Below are 17280 nucleotides of genomic sequence, written 5' to 3' on the forward strand. Positions count from 1 at the left end.
GATCCCATCTGGAAAATGGGAATGCCTATATCCTTCAAGACCTTCTCACATGGTTGTGTTGAAGATCAGAGCAGACACTATATGGGAAAGCACCTTGTCTGGGGGAAAACGTCATGACGTGACGCTTTGGCATTGCCCTTGTGCCCCTCCTCCCACCCCCTGCCATCACCCCAACTGGGACAGGCATCGTGAGCAGGACCGAAGCCTGAGCAGTCACAACAATGTCGGGAATGAGCATTATTATGTGCTGTGACAATATTTGATGAATTCATATGTGCCTAGGGGAGCAGACTAAGTAGGTGAATAAAGTGAGAATATTCTCTGTGACAATCAATATTCCTTCAATTGAACCATCTCTGCAGATCTGACATTTTGATTTTTCTTTTTTGGACACATTAACTGGATTTATGCTTCTAAACGGTGGAAACAGTAGGGAGAAGAGGTGGAGGCAGCCTTAGCAGGACAGGTGCTTCCGGGGAACCTGGGTAGGCTGATGGGAGTGGGTCTATTTGTAGACACCCCAGATGGGAGCTGATGCCCCTCTGCTCTGCCCACCTGGCTGCTGCAGTGCTGGAAGGCCCAGTGGCCTGTGGTTCTTTCAGCTCTAGCACGAGGGCTGGGAAAGGAGCCAGCTCAGGCTCAGGAGCCCTCCTGCCATGGTGCTTTGGCCCATGCTACCAGAAGGGACCAGATCAGCTCAAGGCAGCAGGAAGGGCCAGATGACTTCTCCAGGGCCTCTCCGGGGTCCAGGTGAAGCACACAGGCTCTGATCACTGCCTGGGTTCAGCTGGTGGCTCTGTCATTTGCCAAAAAATGGTGGTAAGTGCATGACCTTTGCATGACCTTAGGCCAAGTTCATAACACCTTTTGTCTCAGTGCATCCGTTTGCAAAATGGAGCTGATAATAAAGCTAACTTGTGTTGAGGCCGTTAGGTGCCAGGCATTCTTTTCAGAGCTCTACATGGATTGATGTACTTAATCCTGACAATAACCCAGCGGGATGAGTATGATAATAGTCCCATTTGCAGGTGAAGAAACGTAGAGACACAGCTATACATTTTAAGCAGGTGAGGGTTCGAAACTCAGCTCTGTCACCTAATGGCTGTGTAAGTCAAGACTGTTCATGGAAAAAAGTACAACTCGAAGGAGTTTCAGCAAAAACTGGGTGGCAATATTGACTTTGGTGGTTGGAAGGGATACTGAGGTTGCTCAAGGAATCCTAGAGAGGAGAGGCTCTAGAATCTTCCAGAGTATTCTAGAAGCCCCTAAAGTCTCCAGCATGTTTGGGGTTGGAAGGCCTTCTGTCCCATCTGTAATTTTGTCCTCTGTCATCACCTGTCATTGTGTACCTCTGCTTTCCTTTCCAGGTTACTTTATTTTTTATTTTTTTAACATTTATTCATTTTTCAGAGACAGAGACAGAGCTCGAACAGGAGAGGGACAGAGAGAGAGAGAGAGAGAGAGGGAGACACAGAATCCAAAGTAGGCTCCAGCCTCTGAGCTGTCAGCACAGAGCCCCACGCAGAGCTCGAACCCACAAACTGTGAGATCATGACCTGAGCCAAAGTCGGTTGCTTAACCGACTGAGCCACCCTGGCGCCCCTTTTCCAGGTTACTTTGTAAGGCAAGATAGCACAGAGCTTGGAGCAATGACTCAGGAATCTGCCAGTGTTTGCACCTGATGGCCACTTACTAGCAACATGACTTGGGGCAAGGCCTTTAGCATCTCTGAACTTCTCCTCATCCATGAAGTGGAATGACGATAGAACCTTCCTCGTACATTTATTAAATTCTCCTCATTACATAGAAAGCGTGTGGAACAGTGCCCAGCATGTGGTGGGTGCTTAGTCCAGTTGGGAATCAGGGTTCCTCTTCTAGATTCTTTTCCTCCTCATGGCCCGCAGCCTTAGCTCGACCAGATCATCTGAGATCATCTTCCTTTCTGAGCCTGTGAACCAGTCCATCCCCAGGAAGGATTCTGACTGTCCAATCCTGATATCAGCTGCTATGATCAGGCAGAGTGAGGTACTAAGATTGTCTAGATCTGGTTAGAGTACTTGTCCCTGTAAGGAAATTTGGAATGAGCCCAAAAGGTCACCGGGTGTCGCAGATGAAAAACCAGGCAGTTCAGAGCACACCCTTGCAGGCCATTGGATTCTAGCCTTTTGGTGTCTTTGAGCTGTTTTATGGCTCTGTAAGTTGTAGATAACTGATAGCAAAGCAAAATAATTCTTGTCTATAGACATGCAAATAAATTCTGTCCAGTGGTTCAATTGATTTCCCTCTTCTTTAAGGAACGCGTCCGTTGCAGCCTTTGTAAATTCACATCCACTTTCCTTTCCTGTGTATAAATTTATGCCTTTTAGGCTTCTCCTTTGGATTAGCTGTAATATCCGCCTGGTTCCATCACTAATATTAAACCAAATAAAATCTTTAACGCGTGTTCAAGTACGAGAGTCACGATCTTGCCTTTCAGGGAAAGCTATCCTTTAACACGTCCGACGATAGGAAAGGTCACTAAGCAGACCGCAAAATAATTACCGTGGTCCGGTCTCCTAGCAGTGTGACCTTCATCCAGGCCTTAGTTTTCTCGTCTGTAAGATGGGAAACACTACATACTCCAGGCCATGCTGTGAGAATTTCCAAGAAAGGTATGGAAAGCATCCGGCCCACGTCTGGGCACATAGGAGATGTGCAGTGACCGGGAGCTGTTGCAGGCATGGAGTTGGGCTTATTGCTGGTGTTACAGATGGCCCTGGTCATGCATCAACAACAGCCAGGTGGCATCACAGGCATAGAATGTAGGGAGAGGGACAAGAGGCACCATGAGTTCTCTAAGGCTTGTTGTGGCTGCAACCAGAGAGGAGAGGAGGAGGGGAGACTTCTCTGAGTGAAGCCACACATGACTGGTGCACTGAGAGCCCCCGTAAATGTTAGCAGGCACATCCCACCCAAAGTGCAGTCAGCATGGGGGACAGCTGTGGACTTGGCATCCAGTACTTGGGGAAGTACATTGATGCGGAGACGAGATTTGGACTTGTCAGTACGTAGAAGGGGTGGTCAGGGCGGTGCCAGAGAAAGGTGGGAACGCAGGCATGTCTGCTTGTGTCCAGGGGAGGCTGTGTTTTGCCGGCAGATGTGAACCTGTGGCTCTGGGGACAGCGCCCTCCATGCTGCACCTGTCAGCTTGTCCCCCAGCTATGTGGCCCCCTCTTCCCCCCAATAGCTTGGCCTGAAGAAATCCCAGATGCTGTCATGAACATGGGTCTGTCTGCTAAGAGGAAGACCACACTGTGTCAGGTGGTAAGTGGTGAACTGCTCTCGCAAAGAGCACGGGGCCACGAGGGCCTCTGTACTGAACACATTGCTCCCCGTCCCCCAGCTTTATCCCCAACTGCAACTGCATTCCTAGCTTTCGCTTTCCTTGGCTTTGACCCGAGATGGACTTTCTCCTCTGTGTTTCCGAGTGCATCTTGCTCCTGCACCACTATAGGCTGAGTGTGACCACATCCAAACTGATCAGACAGCTTATTGGCATGCTAGACGGAAAGGAACCCCAATGCCCCTTGTCCCCATCATCCTCGGTTTGCACTTGTCCAAAGTAGCTGCTGGGAAGCTAGCTGGAGGCCAGGAGAGTCACCTCGGCCAGTTGAGGAGGGATGGGCAAGGGTGGCAAGGGTGGCAAGGGTGATCCTGCAAAGAGTGTGGGGTCAGGGGCCAGTAGGGTGTGTCGGGAGAGGGCTTTGAGTCTTGACCAATTGGAGAAAAACAGATTGTGACTTACCACAGGTGGAAATGACAAATGATGGCCCGGGAAAACGACCGTAGACTTTATCAACCACAGGATACATGACCGAAGAGATCACCAGAAGCAGGAGGAGGTGGCTGTCCTTCTTGTCTCAAGGATATAGCTGGCCACGGACCTCCCCACTCATACCCAAGCTCATGATGCTGTGACTCTCCGTTTACCTGAGTCCTCCATGCAGGCTCCAGTGACTCAAACCCAAGTTGCCGGATCAGACAGGGCTCCCCTCACCCCATTATCCTTGCCATTGAGCTGGTGAAAGCTGGTGGAGACAGACCACCCCCTTAATAGACAAAAGAAACAGCAGTATGAGTGACTGTACGGCCCGCTCCACATGGCCTGGTGGTTTTCCTCTTAGGCTCCCCAGAGAATTTTCCTTTGCTTACCTAGGCTGGCCAGAAGGGCTGCCTCTTCCAACGTCCCCCAGGCAACCACTCCATGTCAGCTAGGACTCCTGAACCCATGGCAACCTGCCAGATGCTGCTTCTGGAAGTGAGACCTTACAGGCTGGCTGTCCCCCAGCAACACTGCTGTTCTCATTGGGTCAGGATGACCTCTTAGGAGGGTGCCAGGCCTGGCATACACTCTCTTCTGGAAAAAAACAGCCTCCCACTCTCCTGTTTAGGTAGATTCTATGTCAGTTTCAAGGGGGAGGTCTCCTGGGCACTCAACAGTTCTGTTGGGCCTTGGAAATGAAATAGGATTTTGACTGACCTTAGTGGGGGGCTCCTTCTATCTTTTATTCTCTATAGTGACCACCAAGCTTGGCCTAGGGGTTCACCCTTTCCCCATTCCTTTCCCTTTCTTTATAGCCTCAGTTTTGGACATTTATGTCACTCTATCTCTGTCCACCTATCCATCCACCCACCTACCCATCCACCACCCATTCAACCACCATCCAGTCACCCACCACCTGCCCACCTTCCACCCTTCAATTCACCCATCCATTTACCTACCATTCAGCCCTCCACCCACCATCCACCCACCCATCCATCCACCCATCTATCCATCCATCCACCCACCCACCTACCATCCATCCACCCACCCACCATCCCTCCACCCATCTATCCATCCATCTACCCACCCACCATCCACCCATTCACTCACTCATTCACCACCCACCCATCCATCCATCCACCCACCTACCCACCATCCATCCACCCATCTATCCATCCATCCACCCACCCACCAGCCATCCATTTACTCACCCATCTACCCACCTGCAATCTACCCACTCATCATGCACCCATTCACTCACCCATCCACTACACACCCACCTATCCATCCACCCACCCACTCACCCACTATCTGCCCACCATCTACCCTTCAATTCACCCATTCATCCACCTACCATTCACCCCTCCACCCACCATCTACCCATCCACTCACCCATCCATCCACCCACCCATCCACCCCATTCACCATCCATGCACCATCCACCCATCTATCCATCCATCTACCCACCATCTATCCATCCATTCACCCATCCATCTAGATATCCACCCACCCTACTTATCTATCTCCCTTTGCCTTTCCCCCCCTTTTTTGATCTAGGTTAGAATTTCCCAAAGGAATTTCAGCAAAAAGTAAAGGAAATAAATACATGAAATGTAAACCTTCCTCTTCAAACTGCAAACAATGCATAATACAGTCAGGCTTTCAAAATTTTACACCTGCCTGATCCCCTGGTAGCTGAAGCTGTCACTCTCAGCGTGGTGTAGTGGTTATGGAAATGGACTTGAGAGACAGACTGACTGGGCTCAAATCACAGCTCTTCTGCTGACCCTGTGGCCCTGGACAGGTTTCTCTGCCTCAGGGCCTCTTCTGTAAAATGGGAATAACACAAGTAACTCTTTCAAAGTTGTGAGAAAGAAATCGACTATTTAATATGTGCAAAAAACTTAACCAGGGCTTGGGGTATAGTAAGTGATATGATATCTGAGGGTCACTTCTTGTTACTAGTCCTGGGCACATAAACTCTGTCTGAAGACCTTCCTGGGCACCTAATTTTGGTTCCTGGGCAGGTCCTCCTTTGACTTGAGGCTGCTGCATACAGCTATGCAGGTTGCACACTGCACACTCCGACTCTGTGCACCCACCCCTCTGCTCCTCCCAGGGAGGACTTAGGCCAGTGCTTCAGGAAGACAGTCGTGGCGAACAGTGTCTGCAGTAAGATGGATGGGCGATCTGCAAGATCCTGGATGGATGAAGTTCCCTCTTCCAGGAGCACAGATGCATAGAAGAGTCTTTGAGCAGGACCTGGGGAGGCTGAGAGGCAAAGGGCAGCCGTGGATGCCGAGAGCTTCAGGACCAAGATGGAGAGGGACTGGAGCAGGGCCTGAAGTTGCAGACCTGCAGGCAGTGCTGGCTTCATGGTAGTCATACCAGGCCTCGTGCTCAGAAGGGGCCCCTCATTTTCACTCTGCGCTGGGCTCCCAAGCTTTGTGGCTGGTCCTGCATGTTAGGCCTGGGTTGCAAAGGAGAACAGAGAACCCACAGGGGGTTGGTCAACTTTGAGGTGAAGCCGAGGGTCCAGGAGGAGAATGGTCAGTGGAAGAGCGTTCTGTGGGTGGGAGAAAATACTGAATTGGGATGTGGCGCCATTGTGTTAGGTCTCTTCGAACTCATGGTGATGCTGTGGCTTCTGTCCAACCCCCTCCCCCCACCCCCCCACCCCGGCAGAGGCCTGTGTAGACACACATGTTACAGGGAGAGGTTTGTATCAGACACACCATGCACATCATTGTGCTCCTCTCTGGCCCTCCTTCTTCAGCCACTGCTGTGGCTGTCCATTCTGTGTGGCCCTTAGCTGGCCCTGTCAGTGCCTGGCCCCTGGCCCATCCAGGCCACTCTTGATCCTGCTCTGGGCTTTCTGATGGCACCATATGAGATGTCAGAGGGGCCCGCTCAGGAATCACACACCTACAGCTTGGAAGCATGGAGGAGCTGAGGCCGGGGGGGGCGGGAACCAATGGTCAATGCTTTTCCCTTGTGTTTCTTGGGACAAACAATCTCCTGAGCCCTGTAAGCTTGAGCTCTGGGCGCCTGTCCTTGCGGCCCAGCTCAACACGGAGCACATCCTTGAATTGGCTCTCCTCCTTCCCTGCCTCACACTGCTGTTCCCTGGAAGCACAGATATAAATAATCTTGTGAAGGGCAGACTCAAGATGGCGCCCAAGGTTCCCTACCTCCTGCTGTTCCCTGTGGAATCCCCCCACTGCCACCCCGCCTTGAGTATGGGCCCAGCTGCTTGCCTCTAATATGGTGGGATGCCACTTCTGTGATCAGGTTCCAAGAGATTATTACTTCTGTCTTATTTGTAGACTCTATGGCCTCTTTGCACACTTTGATGCATCAAGCTGCCCATGTTGAAAGGCCCATGTGGCTGGGAACTAGGACCCTCCACTCAGTAGGTGCTTCCGGCGTCCCCTAGACTTTGCGAACCACTGCAGATCCTGAATGGAGAGGTGCTTCAATCAGATCTTTTGGACGGAGTCCACCCACATTCTCCGTCTGTTCCCGAGGAAAGTTCTATAAACAAGGGGAGAATGTCAACATGTGTATGGAGTGCTTTGAACCTGCTGGGCATCCCAGGTACCATTTCAGCACGTCCCAGTACAGCAGGGCTTGAGATTGCTGTCCCAACCAAGTTCAAGGCTGCCTGTGGCAGGCTGTTGCTGGAAGAGAGAGACTACCTGTGGCCTTCCTGTGCATCTTTAACCTCTGCAGACAGGATGGGAACTGGTGTGATGCAGAAAGACTGAGCAGCAGTGGGAGAGACTGATGTGAGACATCTTGAAGAGCTTCTAGGCCGTTAGGAGTCTTACCAATTCGTCTGAGTGTCAGGAAGGGGTCGATAGAGGGCAAACAGCCCCAGAAGCAGGGCTGAGACGAATGGCTGTTTTTAATCTGTAGACGCTGGGCTTGGTCTTGAGCGGACTAACCTCACAGACATTCACGACCTGTTGTAAGCAAGACACAAACACAGCCGTCATCAAATATCACGTTGCTCTCCGTCTTAGCGAGAAAGAGAGAGAAAAGAAAACAAAGAAGTGGAGGAAAGAGGTTTCATGTTTTTCTAATAGAATAAGGTAAGGAGTGGGAAAGACAATTTGAGCTCAGCACTTCCGAACTGCCAGCACAGGCCCCCCCTCCCCCGGCAACAAGAACCACAAAGCCAAGTTCGATAAAGATGAAAAACAGCACAGCACGACGGCTTCTCCAGAATGAGCTGCGTGTCCCCAGTGAGGCCTGGAGGGAAGAGAGGTGAAGGGCTTTTGGAAATTGGCCATTTTTTTGAGGTGGTAGATGCTTCTGGCTCTGGAAATGGAAAGGCAGCAGCAAAGGCAGATGAAGGCTGTCGAGGGGCTGGGCCTCAAAGGTGTGCGGTGCAAGCAAGGTTGTGACAGGTGTCAATCAGCATTGACAGCCGCCGGGTTCAGGGCTTTGCCGCAATCGGCCTTGGAGTAGCAGGTAGGAGCAGCTTTTGGGATTCAAGACAGAGGAAAGGCAAGACTGTTGGGAGCCTGCTTTTCAGAGGCATTTGGCTCCTGGCCTGGTTGTTACCCTGAGCAGCTCTCTGACCCTGCGCTGGGCACTGCCCCTCTGTGAGCCTCGGTTTCTTTATCTGTAACAGGCAGTGGGTGGGCTACATCATCGTTTCTTCACCCTGGAGGGGCAGGGCCCGGGCACCACTGGTTTTTAAAAGCTTCCCAGAAGATTCTCAAAGCTGGGTGGAGAACCAAAGGCCTGGAGCCTACACAGCTGGACGTTGGCCCCTGGCAATCTCTACAGACTCTTCAAAATGAGAAAACGAAAGTCCACAGGGCAGCACCATGGCCCTGCGTCCAGACTTCTCCACCAGGAATAGCCGAGGACACTTGAATCCCTGTAACTGGGGTCACAGCAGGGCCCCGCGACAGCCCTGGGGAGGGAGGCCCGCGTGGGATTATGCAGCGGCTGCAGGGACCCAGGTGAGTTAGCGGTGCCCAGAATGTGCTCAGCCAGCTTTGAGGTGGCCACCCCAGGAATACGACCCCCACAGAACAGGCCTGGACACTTGTCGTGATGGAAGGGGCGGGGAAACAGGGGAACCGCACCTGACATCTCCTCAAAACCAAGTCTTTGTCCCCGATAAGCGCAACTCAACACGAATGCCATTGGCTCCCCCTAAGGACTGGTTGGGGCTGGGCTCTTCTGGAAAAACAGATAAAGACCACCCCTTTTCACTTGTTCTTTCTTTCTTTTGCTGTCACATCAAAGCCATTTTATTGGTATATGTTCAAGAAATGCTTTTTAATCTCTCAAATTATAGCTTCTCTATATGTTCTTGTCATTGTAAAGTACACGGTGATTCCATGAGCCTTTTTTTTTTTTTTTTTTTTTTTTTTTTGCTGGTGTCAATTAAAAGACTCCCCCCGGGGGGGCCTCTGCTGTGGAGTTTCACCCACACGTTCACACCTCTGTGACTGTGTTGCTCCCGCCTCTCTGTCTGGCCTCCTGCAGCCTCAGAGACCATCAGCCGCGCTTCGCCATCATCCCGGGCCTGGCCGTGGCATTTCTACCGCAGCCGTGGGGAAGGCAGGCCCTTCTAAGCAAACCCAGCTGCCCAGGCTTCCCCAGGAGATGCTGGCCTCCCACAGGCGCCCTGCTGTCCTCGGGGCCCGAGGCTCCCACAGCCGGGCGTGGGCTCCAGGCTTGGCGGCCTGCCTCCCCAACCTGTTGGCAGTGCTAATTGCCTGGCGCACGGGCAGCTCTCTGTCACATCACCCAGCCTCCCCAGCTAATGACTCATTCTTGCACGGCCATTTGTTTGTGCTGGTTTCAGACAGACTAATGCTTTTAATGGCACATAATCATTTTTCAGAAGTCATTTGATGCCACTAATCATCTCGGTAATACGCCGCGATGGAACGCATAATGACATTCGGAACAGGACAAATGGCAGCGTGATTCCTGCCTTCCCCGCTTTAATCTATATTTTACCACATGCCTGGCTGTTAATGACACTGAGTACCGTTAATAAACAGCTGCCTTACGGGTTTCTCCCCCTCGGGGGTTTGGAAGGGCACGGGGTAACTGTTAAAAATAATTCCTTCCGGGAGTGACCGTGAGCAGGTGTGAGGAGAGGAAAGGAAGAAGCTGGAGGGTGAAGCTTCCAGAAAGTCTCACCCTCCTTGCCAGGGGCAAAGGCCTGGCTTAGATGTGTTCTGCTCAGATGGGATGTGAGCGTCCACTGAGAGGACCAGACGGAGGGGAGCACATGCAAGTTCGCAAGGATTCTGGGCCGGGGTTCTCTAGAGCCGGAAAGTTCCATGGAGGGATGGATCTTCAAGAACAGGCCCTGGGGAGCCAGGCCAGGGCGGGCACAGCATCATCTGGCAGGTACCCTGGGGGGTGGCCTTGTCCTCACCGAGAAACCGGATTCAGTGCAAGGACCCTCTTGAGACCTTGTGGCTAGAGCAAGACATCCCGGGGAGACTGTTGAGCACACGGCACACGCCTCCTTCCAGGGTGGGGGGTCTTGTCAGGCTGGGGATCCTGGACACACGCCATTCTTCCCGAGACACAGGTGCTTGGGGGCTCTAGGAAGAGTGGGAATCGGCCACTGCCCGGGATTTCCATCCTTAGATGGTTCTGTTCAGTTGCAAAGTCGATAAAATCCTGGCTCTGCACAAGCCCCTGAGTCAGAGGGGCCTAAAAATCGGCCATATTCAGATCGCTTCACTGGCCCTACGTTCCTTATGACAAATCTTAGAGAAGTGACTTAAATAACTTTACCCTAATGTCTGCCAGAGAGTAACTGCTCAATAAAATGCAGTGATTACAGTAAATAGTAATGACAAGGGGCGGGCTGGGCACCACTTCAGGAGACCAGGGCACAGGGGCAGAGGGCGCATGTCTTGGGTTCTGGCAACAGACCTTTTCCATTCTTAGGGTCCCGCCTTCCTGAGGGGGGGCCGTCTAGACGGGAGGGCTAGTTTTCTTTCCCACCTCTGTGTCCTTCTCTTGGGTCTCCAGGGAGGGCCATGGCATTTTGAGTCCCCATGGGTGAGTCCCTGCATGCTAACGAGCCTGGAAATCTGGGGGCGGGGCAGGCCAAGGGGAGCCAGCGTGGGCCTCCGGAGCCTGCGGACCGTGATCCGGGAGGCTAAAAGCAGGGCTGTTGACGTCAGAGGACAAGATCTCCGCCCTGGCTCTGTCACATAGCAAGTGTTCAACACGGCGCCGTTAACCGCTCTGAGTCTCGTTTGCTCATTTATAAAAGGATATTAATGGCATCGGCCTCGCCGAGGACCAGTGGGAAGATTAAATAAAGCAATGCATGTGAAATCCCGAGCACAGAGTAGGCCCTCATGCAACATTAATTATTACAGTTGATGCTGTGAGCAGGTCTGGTGGCCCTGATGGACTCAGGGAGCCCCCGGGCGAGGGGGAAATTGGAGCTCAGACCCAGGTGGGTGCATCAGGATAGGTGTTTGAAGGGACAAGGCAGACCATCTCCATCTTGGGGGGGTTTCTCCACGAACGTGGGGGTCTGCAGTGGGGTTTTCTCTCCAGCGCTGCCTCCCCCGGGCTGTGCTCAACCCCCTGTTGATATTACATCAAGAAGATGCACAGAGATTCGGTGGAAAGCCATCTGTCAGCAAGTGGGAAAGCCCCCGGCGTCCTTGCCAGTGTTTAATAATTTAGCGTTAGCTGCTGGATGAGGCCTGACCAGGGCTCTGACATCCATTTTAATAAAGTCCTTCTCTACCCTCCTCGAGCGCCAGCCCCGGGGGGGACCATGGGCTCTCACAAACCCCACACACACCCATCCACCCTGGCCTCCCGCTCACAAGCAGGGCAGACACTGAATATAGACACACAGGGCCCGGTTCCGGGAGAAATGTTGGAAACACATGTTCTGGAGGCACACGCTGTGTGCAGGCCGGCTTGCACCAAGGCCCGCTCAGAAGAGCTTTCTGGAAACCCAAAGCAGTAGTAGTCACCGACACTTATGAATGGGCTGTTCTTGTGGGCCATATGCTGGCTGTCTTTTAAATGATCTCCTGCCACCCTCCTCCAAGATCTGGAGAGAGGAAACCAGGTCTCAGAAAAGTACAGTGAAGCTCACAAGTGTAGAATAGGGATCCAACCTAGTGTTCGATTCCAATATTTCCACTCTTCAACACGTTGGAGCGATGCACATTTTTCTTGGCTAAATAAGAAACTGAGACTGGCTTTCTGCAACCTTCTTTCCCTCCCTCCCTCCCTCAATTCCCTTCTCCTTTCCTCCCTCCCATCTGTCATTAAATATTGCTCTGATGATTTTTATTCAACTAGGTCTATGCTAGAGGTGGAGAGAACGAATATGTCTAAGGGCGCTTTCCTGTGGAGTGAAGTCCGGTGAACCTGCTGCCTGGGATCCCAGGAGGAAATGATCTGGAGACCTGTAGCCCCGAATTCTCCATTTTGGGGTCCACTCTGATGGCTCAGGCCAAGAAGCATAGTGTGGAGAGGGTAGTCATTGCTCAGAGAAAGCTAGGCAGACCCCAAGAGCCCAAGTCCCTAAGCAGAGCCTCAGGGCCTTGGGCCACTCTTGCGTGTCCCCCTGGGGATATAGAAACTGGCAAATAGTTGCTTATATGGTGTGTTGCCCTGGGATTTCCCTGGGTATATTCATGGCTGATAATGGGAGCCTGGGAGTTGGGATAGCAGGCTCAGGGCAGTGCTGCCTGGAGCAGGGGTGAGGACGGGGGTATGGAAGGTAACAGGGAGGGGGTGGCAACAAATCCTAGTCAGTGGAGCTGGGACTGCAGCCCCCTCCCCAACGCCTCACCCCTCCCTTCCTTTCTCTGTTTTTCCCGCCTAAGTACAAACGATGGAGAGTGGGCATCGGAGGGCGGCAAGCCGTGGGGATAACTATATTTACTCGCAGGCACTGGCTGCCATGTCTGTCTAGTGAAACCTGCAATTTCATTGTTTCAAGAGCACAAACGTGCCAGGAAAACACCTCTCTGATGGCCTCTTCTTTCTGCTTCCTGCTAGTGGTTCCCCAGCGTCTCATGGATGAATCTTTTCTCCCTACGCATCCTGGAGGGCCATTCTTCCAGGGCCACGCACCCACGAAATGGGGCATTGAGGCATCAGGTGTAAGAGTTGGAAGCACTCGCCCCGCAAGGCAGGCAGAAGGGCGATCCTGGCCACTAAGTCCCCGGGTGCATTGCACCCCCACAGCCCGTACACCACCCCACCTCCAGGAGGGACTCCAGAATTGCTCATTCGAGAAATGGACAGAAGGTGGATCGGACAGCCCCATCTATGGTATCCAGACTACCCTCACCTCTTTCTAGCCCTGTGGTCCTATGTTCTCATCTCTAAATGGAGATCGTGGTGCCTGCCTTTGGTTTTTTCCTGAGGATTAAGTGAAATAACAGATGTCAGGTGTTTGGCTCAGGGTAGGTAAGTGCCCATTCAACACCTATGGACCCTACAAGCCACCCCTGCTCCACCCACACAGTGGAAGCTACTGGGCAGTAAAAGAGAGTCAATTATTGTACATATAGCCCCATGGATGCATCTGAAATACAGTTTACTAAGCAAAGGAAACTAGATTCAGCACTACTCAGTGAATGTGACCTGTTGGAAAAGACCAAACCATTGGGGGAAAAAGAACCAGGTTGGGGCACCTGGGTGGCTCAGTCTGTTAAGCATCCAACTCTTGATTTTGGCTCAGGTCATGATCTTACAGTTCGTGAGACTGAGCCTTGCATCAGGCTCTGCATTGACAGTGTGGAGCCTGCTTGGGATTCTCTCTCGCCCTCTCTCTCTGTCCCTCCCCTGCTCTCTCTCATGCTCCCTCTGTCTCTCTCAAATAAACAAACTTAAAAAAAAAAACCTTAACAGCAACAGGTCAGTGGTGGCCAGAGGTTGGGAGAGGGAGAAAAAGTTGACCGCAGAGGGCACGAAGGAACTTTCTGGGGCGATGGAGCTGTTCTGCATCTTGTATGCAATAGTGCTGTCAGTGTATACATTTGTTACAACTCCCAGAGCATTCCACTTTCTAAAACGGTCAACTCCACTGTATGGAAATAATATCTTAATTAAAGGAAATGAAACAAAAAAGTCTATGGACCCTGAAATGATGAAAAAACCCGGAAGAGCCTCTCTGGCCTTTGGAAGACTCTCGTGGTTGGCTGTGTCCCGATCTCTTTCATCACCTTCTGCTCCGAAGGCCACAGGAGGCAAGGGCATTTCCTGCCGGTGGGGAGAGGGGGTCCAGGACTCTGGCTTGGATGAACGCTTGTCTGGGGAAATGCAGCCAAAGTGGAAACTTCCCACCTGAAGGTGATGCCTGAACGTTGGCTAACGGGGGCCCAGTGGTTCGCGTCCGGGAAATAGCTAATGGTAGTGGGATCACCAGGTTAAGAAAGCCAGAGCCCGTTAGGGAGGTGGGGGCAGTGTGGTGGAGGACAGGGGCTAATGGGGAGCGCGTGGTAGGGGTGCACTCCCCGCCTGATGGATGGCTTCAGTCAAGTGGCAAACCCATGGGCACGAGCGTGCCTCCTGCAATAGGTCAACTTCGGTCCAGCGGGCTGCAAAGGTCCTGTTAGTGCCGCCGTCATTAAGCAATATAGACACAGGTAATTTGCTTCACTCTTTGGATGCAGAGCAAAATGACTCATCATTATCTTATTAATGCAATCAGGGGCTGAAAGCGAAGCCCGACTGGCATTTCGCCTCAGCAGCACTTTCTGGAGGGGTCAGATGTTCGCAGCCCTCTGGCTCACTTCCCTGACATTTTCTCTCCCTTCCCAAGACCTCATGCTTTGTTCCCCCACCTCCCTGGGTCGCTGGGCAGGAGCTCCCCCCGCATGGTGTTCTGGGCCAGTGAGCCTCCCTCTGAATCCTGGCCCCGGGGTGGCTGCCTTGGCAACCGGGCTGGGCTTCAGGGAGCCTTCCAGAAATGTTGGGGGTGGGGGTGCTGGACGCCTGGGCTTAGAAGAGGGAGTGCCTTCTGGGGACATCCTTGGTGCAGTGCACATTGCCGCACACTTTACATGAGCTATGCCGTTCCGGGGCCGGTACTGTTCCTCTCTACTCTGTGGCTGTGCACATGAGGGCTTGGGAAGGGTGTGCATGCCATGCATCCGGCCACACAGAACAGCACCCAGCTGCGAGTGACTGAAATCACAGGAATCTGGTGTGGGATCTGGGGGCACATCAACACAGTGACGCCCGCGCTCTGGCCAGGCAGCCTCTTGAGGTTTTCTCGGCTTTTCCATTTTATCACGAGATGGTGGCAGAGGCCCAGGCCTCACCTCCTCACCCATCTGTGTTCAAAGGCAGCAAGGAGTAACAGGCAAGGGTTTCCATCTCCTCTCCCTCTTGCTCTTTCTTCCTTCTCCTCCTCCTCCATTTCTCCCTTAAAAAGTAAGGTGAGGCTGGGGCTCCTGGGTGGCTCAGTCGGTTGAGCCTCCGACTACGGCTTAGGTCACGATCTCGCGGTTTGTGAGTTCGAACCCTGCGTCGGGCTCTGCCCTGACAGCTCGGAGCCTGGAGCCTGCTTCGGATTCTGCATCTCCCTCTCTCTCTGCCCCTCCCTTGCTTGTGCTCTGTCTCTCTCTGTCTCTCAAAAATAGATGTAAAAAAATTAAAAAAAAAAAAAAGTAAGGCGAGGCAATATTTCCCAGAGACCTCAGTGGATTCCCTTGCCTCTCACTGACCAGGACTGCCCATATGTTCAAGTCCTAGCTACAGGGGGTAGGGGAGTCCCTGGTGATTTTGGCTCTGGGGGCAGGTGATGGGCAGTGCCGTGAAGAGGTTCAGTACCTTGCCCGAGACTATCACCTAAGCGGTGCCCGGCCAGGGTTCTGGGTTTGTCCCCAGAACGCATACTCTGAACTCTTAAGCCAAAGTTCAGGGTCCTCCCTAGGCAGTGGTGGGGAGGGTGGGGCGAGGCAGGGGTGGGGGGTGGAGAAGTAAGAAAAGCCAGAATCAGCTTCCCCCTTTGGACGCCAAAGAGCTCGTGCAGGAGGGAGAACGGTGTGCGTTTGGTGAAAACAAACACGAACAAAACAGAACTCTTAATAAACCAGCCTAAGTCCAGCCTCACAGAAACTGCCCGCCAATAAAAGTTCTAATAGCTGCTTCTTCTTCTTCTTCTTCTTCTTCTTCTTCTTCTTCTTCTTCAAGGTTATTTATTAATTTTGAAAGAAAGAGAGCACACGCAGAGTAGGGGCAGAGAGAGCAGAGAGAGAATCCCAAGTAGGTTCCAAGCTCTCAGCACAGAGCCCGACGCGGGGCTTGAACTCACGGGCTGGAAGATCATGACTGGAGCCAAAGGCAGACGCTTAACTGACTGAGCCACCCAGGCGCCCCCATAGAATATAGTCTTACGGGACAATCCTCAGCATCCAGAGGGCATTTCCTCCTACGTTTTCTGGTCTGGCTTCCCTGACGTACGGAATCACTGAGGGCAAGGTGACACTCCACGCCGCTGGGGGTGAGGTCTGCGAACCCTCAGGCCTGAACAGACAGCAGCCCTGAACCCTGGGACTGTCAGCCGCTGGGTGCCGCCCCCCGCTGCTGGTACCCACGTAGCCCCTCCCGTTTGGTCAACCTGATGGCTGGCCATCGTCCCCAGCACTAAGGGGCCACAGCGGCCAGGCTCGCCCTCGCCCACCCCCCCACCCCTGGGACAGCTGTCGAGCACAGAACATCACCTTGTCACTTCTGCTTTGCTTGTTCTCTGATTCCTTCCCTCGCTCCTCCTTGCTCGTCGGGATTGCTTTGGTTCCTGTAAGCTATGCCTGATTTGGAAGGTAAAAAGCAAGAAACAAAACTTGGGAAACCAGAAACATTAATTTTTCACACTATAGTACATCAGAAGCTCTGGATGGAGTGGGCTGGGGGTGGGGGGTACCGCGGGCCCTTTCTCGCTTCCCCTAGGGAATGAAGCCTGGGTTTTCCTTAAGAATCAGAGGGCGTTTCCTCCCATATTTCCAGCCCCTGCCTCCCCATCGCCGAGGGGCTCCCTGTCACATGCGGGGGCATCGCTGTGCAGGAGGATGAGTGGGAGCAGGAGCACGGGTGTTACTGAGCTTTAAGTGGCTCTGGGGAAGGGGAGAAACGCAGACAGGACAGGGAAGGAAAAGGACGATGGAGCTCACATTTATTTCGTGCTTGCTCTGCACGCGGGGTTCTTGGCACACCTCAGAGGAAAGTGCTTTTACCCCATTTATAGGTGATGAGACAGACGCAAAGGAAGACTAAGGAACTTTCCAAAGGTCACAGAGCCGGTAAGAGGCAGGGCTGGAGGGCTTGAAGCCACCTGCGTAGACAACCCCAAAGCCCTGGAACCCAGGCGGGCTGTGTGGCTCAGTGGTCTGGGCCAGAAGGAGGCCTGGGAGTGCGGGGTTCCCACTGTGCCTGGGCTCTGCTGAGCCACGGCGGGCCTCAGTTTCCCCACCTGTGCAGAACTGGCCTGAGCT

General features: G+C 52.8%; 1 long non-coding RNA gene across 2 annotated transcripts; it reads right to left on the reverse strand.

Moving 5' to 3' along the window:
• Nucleotides 1–5666: 5666 nt before the first annotated feature.
• Nucleotides 5667–16607, reverse strand: LOC109276998 (uncharacterized). Of its 2 annotated transcripts, none has more exons than XR_002084932.2 (3): nucleotides 16513–16607; nucleotides 7633–7767; nucleotides 5667–6272 (listed from the first exon to the last, which is right to left on the reverse strand). It is a non-coding gene; the product is annotated as an uncharacterized LOC109276998 (long non-coding RNA). The 2 variants fall into 2 exon arrangements; XR_002084931.2 differs by having other exon boundaries at nucleotides 5667–6368.
• Between the last annotated feature and the right edge of the window lie 673 nt (nucleotides 16608–17280).

This window comes from Panthera pardus, unplaced genomic scaffold (genome assembly GCF_024362965.1).
Source record: "Panthera pardus isolate Hobbes unplaced genomic scaffold, ASM2436296v1 HiC_scaffold_3, whole genome shotgun sequence".
Classification (NCBI taxonomy): Eukaryota; Metazoa; Chordata; class Mammalia; order Carnivora; family Felidae; genus Panthera; species Panthera pardus.